The 14354-nt window shown below is 37.7% G+C and overlaps 1 protein-coding gene across 1 annotated transcript in view; it reads left to right on the top strand.

Annotated features, from left to right (window-relative positions):
- CSMD3 (CUB and Sushi multiple domains 3) overlaps positions 1-14354 on the top strand; it is a 1491512-nt gene that overhangs the window by 1173404 nt on the left and 303754 nt on the right. The window lies entirely within an intron of this gene.

The following is a 14354-nucleotide window of genomic DNA, read 5'->3' on the forward strand; positions in this document are numbered from 1 at the left end:
CTTTCTGCCACAAGTGTGGTGTCATCTGCATATCTGAGGTTATTGATATTTCTCCGAGCAATCTTGATTCCAGCTTGTGCTTCCTCCAGCCCAGCATTTCCCATGATGTACTCTGCATATAAGTTAAATAAGCAGGGTGACAATATACAGCCTTGACATACCCCTTTTCCTATTAGGAACCAGTCTGTTGTTCCATGTCCAGCTCTAACTGTTGCTTCCTGACCTGCATACAGATTTCTCAGGAAGCAGATCAAGTGGTCTGGTATTCCCATGTCTTTCAGAATTTTCCACAGTTTATTTTGACCCACACAGTCAAAGAGAATCTTTAACATTGTAATAAGTAAATCCCTGCTCCTTTGGATTCTGGAGCATACCAAATAGAGTCACTGTTATGACAAGAAATTCAATTGCAAATCAATATCTATAATTCAGAGCACATTTTTTTTATGACCGCAGACTTGGATTTCATATCTAAACCATTTTTATTTTACCTGGTTTTGATATCTCAGTCACTACACAACGTATCCAGATAGGTAGTTGCATAGCCTTTTATCATGTTAAGATGCCCTCCTTCACTACATTTAGGACTATATGTATGTGGGGCTTCTCAGATGGCTCAGTGGTAAAGAATTTGCTTGCCAATGCGGGAGACATGGGTCCAATTCCTGGCCAGGAAGAACCCCCAGAGAAGGAATGGAAACCTACTCCAGAATTCTTGCCAGGGAAATCCCATGGACAGAGGAGCCTGGCTGGCTACAGTCCTTGGGGTCGCAAAAGAATCAGACACAACTCAGAAACTAATACCACACACAGTGTATATTTAAGTCAGACTTCAAACATGTCTTCCTAGAATGTATTGCCAGTATCTGCAGAAAAATAAAAAAAATTATACAGAAAATTGAATCAATCAATTCTCTCCTTATAGATGAGGAAAGAAAAGCATTTAACAATAACTTAGAATTCATGCATATATGCATGCTAAGTAACTTCAGTCATATCTGACTCTTCAATCCTATGGACTGTAGCCCACCAGGATCCTCTGTCCATGGGATTCTCCAGGCAAGAATACTGGAGTGGGTTGCCATGCCCTCCTCCAGGGGATCTTCCTGACCCAGGGATCAATCAAACGCACTTATGTCTCCTGCATTGGCAGTAGGTTCTTTACTTCTAGCACCACCTGTGAAGTCCTTAGAAGTCATGGTGAGATTCAAATTGTATTAATGTAATGGGACAGAGTGGACATGGCTGAGCGACTAACACACACACTAGGACACTAGATCTAAAGATAGCCAGTTCTTTACTTCTATTGCGGAACAGGAATCCTACTAACAAAGTTCATTGCACAAAACCTGGAAGAGAAAGAAAGCAATTTTATTATTGAATACGCATATCTGGAGTACAATGCTTGTTGCAGGCAGTCTGTGAAAGACACCATAAAGACCAGACAGAATCTCACACAAATGTATACAGTTAAAAAAAGAACAAGTAACACTTCTTTTGTCTCATTCAGAGGGAAATTGGTATGCTTTTTCTCATGCATACCTTGTGAGTAATCTTGTAAGAACCCTGAGTTAATTTCAGAAGTATGTTTTTTACAGTTTCAAAGGTCAAATAGCTGGAAGCTCTAACTGTAAAATCAAAAGGTTTATCTACTGTGTTTTCAAGGAAACCCTCTAAGAGAGAGGCAAAGGGGATTGCTGCCTCCCTGCCCTTTGTTAAACACAGAAAATTTCATTTCATATGTATACTTTAACCAGTGAGCCATTCACTCCTATATTCCTGAGGGAGATGTATACATAAAAGACAACAAAATAGAGTTACCTGAGCAACAGGGAATATGATTCCTAACCCCAAAACACATCAACTCAACTATATTGAGCCACATGGGAGAATTACTGAGTAAATCTGAACCATATTTAGGCTATGGTTTAAATAACTTCAAGAATATGTCAACCTTAGGGCTTCACTGATAGCTCAGTTGGTAAAGAATCCACCTGCAATGCAGGAGACCCCGGTTTGATCCCTAGGTCAGGAAGATTCGCTGGAGAAGGAATAGACTGCCCAGTATTCTGGCCTGGAGAATTCCATGGACTGTATAGTCCATGGGGTCACAAAGAGTCAGACACGACTAAGGGAGTTTCACTTACATCAACCTTAAGAGGAGGTCTTTCTCCCAAAATTTCAAACCTGAATTTTAGGACCTTTCTGATGCTGGAAAGAATTAATTGATCCTCCTAGGAAAGGAAGCAAAAGAGCAGGAAAGAAAGGGTACTGCAATGCAACTAATATTTTTCAGATCTTCTTAGGTCAAAGCAACAATCTCTGAATCAGTCTTCCTTAAGGAAACAAGTAAACAGAAAATGACAAGGACAGGTGATTTGGGAGGAATCTAATTAGAATAGAATTCCCTTCTATGTGTATGTGTATATTCTGATGAAGCCTATGGACCTTAGAATCATCTTTCATTTTTTTAATTTAATTTTTTTAAATTTTCTATTGGGGTATAGCCAATTAACAATAATATGATAGTTTCAGGTGAGTGGTGAAGGGACTAACCATACATACACATGTATCCATTCTCCCCCAAACTCTCCTTCCCTACAGGCTGCCACATAACATTGAGGAGAGTTCCCTGTGCTATACAATAGGTCCTTATTGGTTATTCATTTTAAATGTATTAGTGTGGTACATGGCCATCCCAAATTCCCTCACTATCCCTTTCCCTATGCTTACCCCTGGCAACCATAAGTTCATTCTGTAAGCCTGTAAGTCTCTTTCTGTTTTGTAAGTAAGTTAGTTCATTTATATAATTTCTTTTTAAATTCAACATATAAGGGATGCCATGCGATATTTCTCCTTCTCTATCTGATTTACTTTACTCAGTATGACAATCTCTAGGTCTATGTTGCTGCGAATGGCATTATTTCATTCTTTTTAATGACTAAATGATATACCATTGTCTATATGTACCACATCTTCTTTATCCATTCTTCTGTTGATGAACATTAAGTTGCTTCCATGTCTTGGCTATCGTAAACAGTGCTTTAATGAACATTGGGGTGCAGATTATGTTTTTCTCTGAATATATGCCCACAAGTGGGATTATAGGGTGGTCATATGACAGCTCTATTTTTAAAGGAACCTCCATTGTATTCTCCATAGTGACTGTACCAATTTGTGTTCCCACCAGCAGTGTAGGAGGGTTCCCTTCTCTCTACACCCTCTCCAGCATTTGTTGTTTGTAAATTTTTTGATGATAGACATTTTGGCTGGTGATATCTCATCATCTTTTAAACACACAAAGTAAAATAACTCACATAGGCTTGGAAGAGAAACCAATAATATTGAAATATTATTTCAATAATAATATAATAACTATATCCATGTAGTTATCAAAGTACTGTAATAAAAAAAATACTTTTATGTAGTAATATATATACTTAATTAATGCCTTAACTTGGAAGTTACAGTTTCAATTAATTTTTAGTAGTGATAAGAATAAACAATATTTTGAGGTATCTGCAACAATTTTAGGTAATATAAAATATATCTGATTTTTTTTGTCAACAAAGTCCCAGTTACTTCTGTTGCTAACATACTTTGTTTCTTACATTCAAAAGTAAAGGAAATGCTAAAATTTAGTTATAAAACATTAGCTAGAATCTAATGAAAATATAGACATTTTCTCCCATCTAATTTATGAAACAAGGTAAAGAAACCCCTGAATTACAAGAAAAAAAAAAAAAGGAATATCGGCCAATTCCTACTCCCTTTCACTAGTAATGTTGGCTCTTGTTTCCCTCCAGATTTCTAAAGGATAAAGAATCCAGAGAAATCGAGGATATCACCCACACTATCAATAGCTGAGCACAGGAAAGTCTCCCAAACCTTGAGCAGACAGCTGAATGGAAGATGTAGGTCCCTGTTCCTTTGGGATGGAGAACTTTACTCTTTATCCTTAGGGAAAATTAAGAGGAGAGGAAAATGAAAGCAAATAACTGTGGAGGGCAAAATGACTGGGCAGGACCGCTAAAAGGCATCCCTGTGTCTCTCAAGTGAAGAGTAGCAGAAACACCAGAGAAGTTTCTCCTGCCTTTTTCAAAGCTTTGTATTCCTTCTGGGGTTGAGGAGGTTAGTCTATCTTCCTAAGGCATTCATGAAAGCCTCATTATAGCACTTCCAGGAGATTCTGGAGTAGGTCAGGAGAGTTTCTTAATTCATTTCATTTTAGACCACATCATATGCCAGATGGAGCAGACATTTTGTGTTCCAATTCCAGTTTGAATTTTCCCCTCTTCCAGGCCTACTCAAGTCAGTAAATAATTAAGCTGGAAATCAAAACTACACCTCTCTGATACTTAAACTTTGGGTTGCATTTATTGTGATACCCTAAGCAAAGAGTTTTGAAAAATCTCTGAGTTTTGCATTCTATGCATTTAGTCAACAGCAAGATATTAATATAATGTATATTTTATTTTTCCTAACATTCACTGCATACATTTATTAGAAGCCCACTATATACACAGACTATGCCAGGCTCCAGAGGTAGAAACAGTGTGCAAAAAATACATAGAAACTTTAACTTAAGAGGTCATGGAGTCAAGAGACAGAAATAGGTATTTTACAAATAAATATATAATTACAAGTTGTTATGAATGTCATGAAATTAATTGATGAAAAACTGCATGATGGGGCTTCTAAACTAATCTGGAAAACAGGAACAAAACTTTCTTGAGAAAGCAACGTTTGTGAGATGATCAGATAGGAGTTAATAAATTGCTACAGGGTTGGTTTGTTTTTTTTTCTCTCTCTCTCTAAACTTACGTATCTTAGGCTGATATGTTAGCTATTTTAACTAATATTTTAATAATAAAAGGGATTATAATTGGTAAAAATTGAGAGGGAAGTATGAAACCAAGCAATGACAAGAGATTTAAGTTTTTTAAATGCACCAATAACTCCATTAAAATCATTTTAAGAGCTTGCCTTCCTGTACATAGTTTCCTACAAAATTATTGATTAATGATGTCTAGGGTCTTGGGAGTGGAGCAAATGAGGAGTGACTGCTGATAAGCATAGGAATTCTTTTGGGGTGACAAAAATATTATGAAATTAGTTAGTGGGGTTGGTGACATAACTTTGGGAATATACTAAGTTCAGTTCAGTTCAGTCGCTCAGTCATGTCCAACTCTTTGCGACCCCATGAATCGCAGCATGCCAGGCCTCCCTGTCCATCACCAACTCCCAGAGTTTACCTAAACTCATCTCCATTGAATCTGTTATGCCATCCAACCATCTCATTCTCTGTCATCCCCTTCTCCTCCCGCCTTCAATCTTTCCCAGCTTCAGGGTCTTTTCAAGGAATCAGTTCTCGTATCGGGTGGCCAAAGTATTGGAGTTTCAGCTTCAACATCAGTCCTTCCAATGAACACTAAGGACTGATATCCTTTAGGATGGACTGGTTGGATCTCTTTGCAGTCCAAGGAACTCTCAAAAGTCTTCTCCAATCCCAGAGTTCAAAAGTATCCATTCTTTGGTGCTCAACTTTCTTGATACTCTAATTCTCATATCCATAGGTGACTACTGGAAAAACCATAGCCTTGACTAGACAGACATTGATTTGGAAAAGTAATGTCTCTGATTTTTAATATGCTGTCTAGGTTGGTCATAACTTTCCTTCCAAGAAGTGAAGGTCTTTTAATTTCACAGCTGCAGTCACCATCTGCCGTGATTTTGGAGCCCAGAAAAATAAAGTCAGCCACTGTTTCCACTGTTTGCCCATCTATTTGCCATGAAATGATGGGACCAGAGGCCATGATCTTAATTTTCTGAATATTGAGCATTAAGCCAACTTTTTCACTCTCCTCTTTCACTTTCATCAAGAGGCTCATTAGTTCTTCTTCACTTTCTGCCATAAAGGAGATGTCATCTGCATATCTGAGGTTATTGATATTTCTCCTGGCAATCTTGAATCCAGATTGTGCTTCATCCATCCCAGTGATCTCATGATGTATTCTGCATATAAATTAATTAAACAGGGTGACAATATACAGCCTTGAGGTACTCCTTTTCCTATTAGGAACCAGTCTGTTGCTCTACGTCCAGTTCTAACTGTTGCTTCCTGACCTGCATACAGATTTCTCAAGAGGAAGGTCAGGTGGTCTGGTATTCCCATCTCTTTCAGAATTTTCCACATTTTGTTGTGATCTACATAGTCAAAGGCTTTGGCACAGTCAATTAAGCAGAAATAGATGTTTTTCTGGAACTCTCTTGCTATTTTGATGATCCAGCAGATGTTGGCAATTTAATCTCTGGTTCCTCTGCCGTTTCTTTTTTTTTTTTCTTATTTATTTATTTAAAACCAGCTTGAACATCTGGAAGTTCACATTCACATATTGCTGAAGCCTGGCTTGGATTTATATGGTAGTTTGAGCATTCCTTGGCATTGTCTTTCTTTGAGATTGGAATGAAAACTGACCTTTTCCAGTCCTGTAGCCACTGCTGAGTTTTCCAAATTTGCTGGCCTATTGAAGGCAGCACTTTCACAGCATCATCTTTCAGGATTTGAAATAGCTCAGCTGTAATTCCAGCACCTCCAATAGCTTTGTTCGTAGTGATGCCTCATAAGGCCCACTTGACTTCACATTCTAGGATGTCTGGCTCTAGGTGAGTGATCACACCATCCTAACCATCTGGGTCATGAAAATCTTTTTTGTACATTTCTTCTGTGTAGTCTTGCCACCTCTTCTTAATATCTTCTGCTTCTACTAGTTTCATACCATTTCTGTCCTTTATTGTGCCCATCTTTGCATGAAATGTTCTCTTGGTATCTCTAATTTTCTTGGAGAGATCTCTAGTCTTTCCCATTCTATTGTTTTCCTCTATTTCTTGGCACTGATCACTGAGGAAGGCTTTCTTATCTCTCCTTGCTATTCTTTGGAACTCTGCATTCAGATGCTTATATCTTTCCTTTTCTCCTTTGCTTTTCATTTCTCTTCTTTTCACAGCTGTTTGTAAGGCCTCCTCAAAGAGCTATTTTGCATTTTTGCATTTCTTTTTCTTGTGGATGGTCTTGATCCCTGTCTTCTATACAATGTCACGAACCTCCATCCATAGTTCATCAGGCACTCTGTCTATCAGATCTAGTCCCTTTAATCTATTTCCCACTTCCACTGTATAATCATAAGGGATTTTATTTAGATCATACCTGAATGGTCTAATGCTTTTCCACACTTTCTTCAATTTAAGTCTGAATTTGGCAATAAGGAGTTCATGATCTGAGCCACAGTCAGCTCCTGGTCTTGTTTTTGCTGACTGTATAGAGCTTCTCCATCTTTGGCTGAAAGAATATAATCAATCTGATTTTGGTGTTGACCATCTGGTGATGTCCATGTGTAGAGTTTTCTCCTGTGTTTTTGGAGGAGGGTGTTTTCTATTATCAGTGCTTTCTCTTGGCAAAACTCTATTAGCCTTTACCCTGCTTCATTCTGTACTCAAATGCCAAATTTTCATGTTACTCCAAGTGTTTCTTGACTTCCTACTTTTGCATTCCAGTCACCTATAATGAAAAGGGCATTGTTTTGCAGTGTTAGTTCTAAAAGGTCTTGTAGGTCTTCATAGAACCGTTCTACTTCAGCTTCTTCAGCATTACTGGTCAGGGAATAAGACTTGGATTACTGTGATATTGAATGGTTTGCCTTGGACACAAACAGAGATCATTCTGTCATTTTTGAGATTGCATCCAAGTACTACATTTCAAACTCATTTATTGACTCTGATGGCTACTCCATTTCTTCTAAGGGATTCTTGCCCACAGTAGTAGATATGATGGTCATCCGAGTTAAATTCATCCATTCCAGTGCATTTTAGTTCGCTGATTTCTAAAATGTCAATGTTCACTCTTGCCATCTCCTGTTTGACCACTTCCAATTTTCCTTGATTCGTGGACCTAACATTCCAGGTTCCTATGCGGTATTGCTCTGTGACATTCAAGTGGGCTATATCAGGGTCCACTAGAAGTGGACCCTACTTTTATAAGTACAGCAATTCTTTCGACCTGAAGGGGTCACAGGCCACATATAGTAAATCATTGATTTAATGTATACCATATTGCTCTTTTTTGACCTGTAAGGTTCATCGCTTTTGAAAGTACCTAAACTTGCTCTCTGAGAAAATTTTATATATTATATAGTAATTTTCAATATAGAGTATATTTGATGATAAATTATGCATTACACAATGAAAATACAGAATTGAAATTGTGAGTAGTTTAAGGCTGTGTTGGGTATAATATAAAGTGTCTAAGATATATGCACACATAAGTACCTCTTCCATGTAAATGATTTGAGAGCCTTCTATCTCTCTCAGTGGAAGGTACCTTGATTTTCCTTGTTATTCAGTAAGGCAATGGCACCCCCACTCCAGTACTCTTGCCTGGAAAATCCCGTAGACGGAGGAGCCTGGTAGGCTGCAGTCCATGGGGTCGCGACAAGTCGGACATGACTGAGTGACTTCACTTTCACTTTTCACTTTCATGCATTGGAGAAGGAAATGGCAACCCACTCCAGTGTTCTTGCCTGGAGAATCCCAGGGACGGGAAACCTGGTTGGCTGCCGTCTATGGGGTTGCACAGAGTCGGACACGACTGAAGTGACTTAGCAGTAGCAGCAGCAGTCCTCTTCCAACGCATACACTTGGTGAAACCATCAGTGGGAAGTCCTTTTTATTGCTCTAGAATCCTCAAAATGTAGTTTTGATCTTCCACAGATTTCCCTAGAAATACCATATCTGTTTATTGCATCACTGCTTCATAGTTCACAGTATAGTTACAGCATGAACATATTTTACTTGTACAAATTAAATCATACACATTTATCCAAAAGAGGATTAAAAAAGCAAACAGGAAAAGAAGGAAAAAGAAAAATAATACAATATTGAATTGTGTGGGTGACCGCCACCTCAGTGAGGGTAAGTTACACACAGATAAACTGGTAGCAAAGATTTGCTGCTGTGAAATGAATGGTAGATATGTTTACCATTCCTTCAGTGAAACTCAATATCCATGTGGCTATCAGATTGTAAAAATCTTATCCTTTCATATATTTCCAATGTTTAAAGATACATATCCTACCCATATAGTGTCTCTAAATGTGAAGCAATACTGATTCCTGGTAATCAGGGAAACAGCAAATAAGTCAATCCCAGAGAAAGGAAAAAAAAAGGCTTACATGGATTTACTGAAAGGATGCATCTTCCCCCCCACACACACTTTAAACAAGATGTTTATTTAAACGACAAGACACTTGACTTGAAGGGAAAACTATCTAGGATTCATTTCTTTTAACAGAAATTTCTCCCTACTTAGGGCTTCCCACATGGAGCAGTGGTAAAGAATCTGCCTGCCAGTGCAGAAGATGCAAGAGACTCAGGTTCCATCCCTGCATCCAGCAAATCCCCTGGAGAAGGCAATGGCAACCTCTCCAGTATTCTTGCCTGGGAAATTTCATGGACATAGGAGCCTGGTGGGCTACAGTCCATGGTGTGACAAACAGTCGGATGTGACTGAGCACACACTCACTCACACACACACATACACACATCCCTACATAAAGACAGACTGTCCTACATGTAACAGCTATGTACAAAAATGTTATAAAATTTCCCTTGGTTTACAATGATAAATGAAAAACTTTAAAATTCTCCAGTCAAACAAGGTATGCAAGGATTTTTATGATGCTCTTAAAAGGAAAAAAAAATAACAGAGCAAAATAACTGGAATAAAAAAATAATAACTGAATTAGCTTCAGTAGTACCTTCAAGTCAGTATTATATTTGCTGTCAGTCATGAGTCCTTCCTTGGGCTTTCTTATCATCCGCCATGGTGAACACTGGAATCTCCTTAACTGCTGTTTCACAAAAGAGGTACCAGGTATGCCCTGTACGAATACACAAGCAGCACCAGGAACGGCAGAAGCAGGACAGGGTATACCTTGAATGTCTTGGATTTAAGTCAATTTCTGGGGTAATTTCAACCAAATGAAATGTCTGTGTTGTGCTGATATGGAACACCATTTTAGAAGAGCATGGTCTGGGCAAGCATAGTTCATTTAATCACCTACTAGACTTTTATGGAGAACCTACTGTGTTTCAGATATGTTCTAGAAAGAGAAAAGGAAAATTCTAAGACTTTTGTGTTTAAAAAATCACTAGCTGTGGTAGGAACTTGTGGGGATGAGTGGAACTTGGAGTCTGTTGAAAGAGCCCAAATGGAAACTTTTGGGAGTCTGGTTTACAATAGTTACAGTGGCAGAGAGGAGAGGAGAGGCTGATAAGCTACAGGAAGATATAAGCAAGTCAGGGAGAAAGTGTCAAGAATAATGGCATTTTGCCTGAAAAAGGATATATATGTATACATACATGTATATGTCACTTTGTTGTACATCTGAAACTAACACAACACTTTAACTATACCTCAGTGAAAGTGGTTAAAAAGAGAATAATGGCATTTTATGATACAGTAGGTCATTTCACATTTTTAGTATTTAAATTTTTTCACTCTATATGTATATATAAAATAATTCTTTAGTGCTATGAAATCATAACTAATTACAGCAAATAATATAAATGTTAGAATTATTTTCAAAATAATAGCACATTTTAGAATTAGCATTTTGTAAAGTATATCCTGAGGAACATTGGTCCTGTGAAATGAAAAAGGGTCTCCATGATCAAATAAGTTTGTAAGAAGGAGTATGACATTCCCCAAACTTTACTAAAGTCTCAGTTAAGTCTCATAGCATAAAACCATGTTCATTTTACTTAATCACAGAATATTTCTTCTCATAATACATGTGTTCTACAAAAATGCTATTAATATAGATTTAAGGGTAGTCATATGTATCATATAAGTTATAATCAGCAACAGGTGAGTTCTTATGCAGTGCATCACAATGGATATCTGCTGTTTAAAAACACAGCCAGTTTGACAAAAGGCCGACAAGTATGAGTCAAATGGCAAAAATAAGAATAGAATAAAAGGTCCTGCCTTGCTTTTATTCTACTGATTGTTTAATAGAGCCAGAGAGTTAAAAGCTGACCTTTTCTGAACTAGCCAATAAAATGAAATTAAAACAGGAAGAGAGACATGAATACAGAAAGCATCTAGGAATCAACTTTAGAAGAATTAGTAAAGTTGGCCTGACTTAGTCATGCTTTCATTTGGATTTATATAAACATACAACAGATTACATCTTTACCTCACAGCATAGTGAATTTTCCTGCATAAGTTTCCTGCAGCATAACTTACTGCATAAAATAGTATCAGTCATCACAGTATTCAACATAACTGACTATAAAATAGGCCATACTGTAAGTAATGACCAGAAAAAATATAAAATTATTGCTTCCAGTACAAATAACAAAATCTAACATAATACTAGGTACCATAAAGAGCTGTGATTATACAGCAACCCTGTATATATTCATTATATACATGAATGTATACATTTATACATTTAATGTATACATAAGTGTATGCATTATATACATATATAAAACAAATCGTATTTTCATATTTTATAAATGAGATTTTTAACAAGAGCTGCCACCAAATGTTTGTTATACAAAATAAAATAACAAAAACCACATTGAGGCTATCAGATGCATGGTAATGTGGAATAGCAGAATGTTCATGCTGCTGCTGCTAAGTCGATTCAGTCATGTCTGACTCTGTGCGACCCCAGAGATGACAGCCCACCAGGCTCCCCCGTCCCTGGGATTCTCCAGGCAAGAGCACTGGAGTGGGTTGCCATTTCCTTCTCCAATGCATGAAAGTAAAAAGTGAAAGTGAAGTCGTTCAGTCGTGTCCGACTTTAGCGACCCCATGGACTGCAGCCCACCAGGCTCCTCCGTCCATGGGATTTTCCAGGCAAGAGTACTGGAGTGGGGTGCCATTGACTAAGTCAAAAAGCAGAACTTAACTTAGAAGCTCTTATTTCTATTCATTCTTTCCAAATGTAAAAATAAGAACATTTGCCATATTCTGTCATTTTGGAGCACTTTAAAATCAGGAAGAAAATTAACATAAAGCATGCTGCTTATTCTTGAATGATTTTCTCATCAGTAATATTATTAGTTGAATAAAGTTATCAGTGCCAAAATAAGAATACACCTGACTACTCTAATCTCAAACAATAATGAGTGATGAGAGCAATACGTCTTTGGTTATTATCATCACTGTCAATTTGTTGTTGTTCTGGGAAATTCTAATTTTAATATGTATAATTCTTACTATTTATTACCATTTTATAGAACATTAAAAGGAAAAAAGGTAAAATATTCATTAGCCACCCAACTCAGTACAACTTACTGTTTGTTTTGTGTGTGTGTGTGTGTTTTGAATATATTGTTGTATTTTTAAACTTTGGTAGGAAAAGGCAATGGCACCCCACTCCAGTACTCTTGCCTGGAAAATCCCATGGCTGGAGGAGCCTGGTGGGCTACAGTCCATGGGGTCACACAGAGTCGGACACGACTGACGCGACTTAGCAGCAGCAGCAGGAAACCCATCAAAAGCTTTGGCTTTTTCAAACTCATGACTCTTTTCAAGCCACCTAACATCACTGCATTCAGTTCTTTAAAAGGAAAATCAGGCATTAATTCCAGTAAATTCCCAGCATAAAACCTGTGTATTTTCATTTTTCTTTAGCACTTTTCTCAAGTGACAGAGGACTGTCACTAATGCTTTCTAAAGTTAATCACTCAGTTTTAGTTTTTTATTTTATATTAGCTCAGCTGGTAAAGAATTTGCCTACAATGCAAGAGACCCTGGTTCTATTCCTGGGTCAGGAAGATCCCCTGGAGAAGGGATAGGCTACCCAATCCAGTATTCATGGGCTTCCCTGGTGGCTCAGCTAGTAAAGAATCCAGCTTCAATGCTGGAGTCCTGGATTTGAACCCTGGGTTGGGAAGATCCCCTGAAGGAGGGCATGACAACCCACTCCAGTATTCTTGTTGTGAGAATCCCCACAGACAGAGGAGCCTGGTGGGCTATAGCCCATGGGGTTGCAAAGAATCAGACATGACTGAGTGAATCAGCACAGCACAAGCCTCTTAAGTCAGTGTTCCAGATTTTCCCATTTTAATGACTCTATTTCCCCTTTAAAAAAATCAATAACAAAAATTCATTCAGCCTGCATCTTCCACCAGCTATTTCAAAGTTCTCCTTCTGTTCATTGTTAAGATTCTGATTATTTTTGTATCTCCTTATAAACTGCTATTCTTCATCCAACTACAGTCTAGCTACCCATCTCTACTCTAGTTTAAGGGTTAGCAACTTTCTCTGCACAGAGCCAGGTAATATTTTGGGCTTTGCTGGCCACATATATCTCTGTAGCATATTCTGATTTAATTTTTCTTTTGTTCCTTAACTCTTTAAAAATGTGAAACTTCTTTTGGTACAGACTGCTGCATTTGATTTCCTGGTTATAATTTGCAAAAAGCTACTCTTGTTAAAACTACTGTACCTATAATACCAAAAACTTCCTTTCTAATGTTTGAAGGGCATCTTCCCTACATAAATTCGAGGCAAATTAAGTGATAAGCAGAAGGAAGTCAAGTCATCAGCTTTAATTTTTTTCTTTTTATTTTTTAGATTATGAAAGTATGGTAACACATTTACAGAAGACTTTGAAAATACAGAAAAAGTTACATGTTTTACTGTACATTATAATTATTCTTTAAGTAGAATCTTTTGATTTTCAGTTGGAGTTTCAATTTCAAATGTTAGTAGAATGAATAAACAGAAAGTTGAAGGATATAGTATATGTGAAAAGCACTCTGAACCCAGTATTAATATTGGTAGAAGCTGAGGAACAGTATCAGTGGGCTTCTTAAGCAGCTACAGGTGTCTCCCAACAACCACAGCCACCTCCTCAATAGATTAATCCTTAAACAGGTTGAAGAGGAGACCAACAATACAGTTTCTGTCCTGGGCTCACCAATCAAGAAGCTCCTGCATCTCCAGGGCATAAGGGGTAGTGCCAGCAGGCTAGCATGCCTGGGCAGCATTCCTCCTGGAGGAAACCAGAGTCTGGAGAAGCAGTTTCCTGCTGCATAATTCTCCAGACCTCCAAACCCCCTCAGACTCTTTTTTCATTTATTACCACTTTGCAACACAACATTTTCTTTTTCCCTTTAGTCAAAAACTTTATTTTTTGAACATTTGCAACTATTATTCTATATATAAATGTTAATTTCTTACAAAACTCTGTATTCCATATTGCTAGGTCACTTCACTCCATTTTATGCCACGTTTCCTTCAAGACCTATTTTCCCAAATCACAATCTGCCTGATT

Source organism: Bison bison, unplaced genomic scaffold, assembly GCF_000754665.1.
Source record: "Bison bison bison isolate TAMUID 2011002044 unplaced genomic scaffold, Bison_UMD1.0 scf7180017864491, whole genome shotgun sequence".
NCBI classification, from domain to species: domain Eukaryota; kingdom Metazoa; phylum Chordata; class Mammalia; order Artiodactyla; family Bovidae; genus Bison; species Bison bison.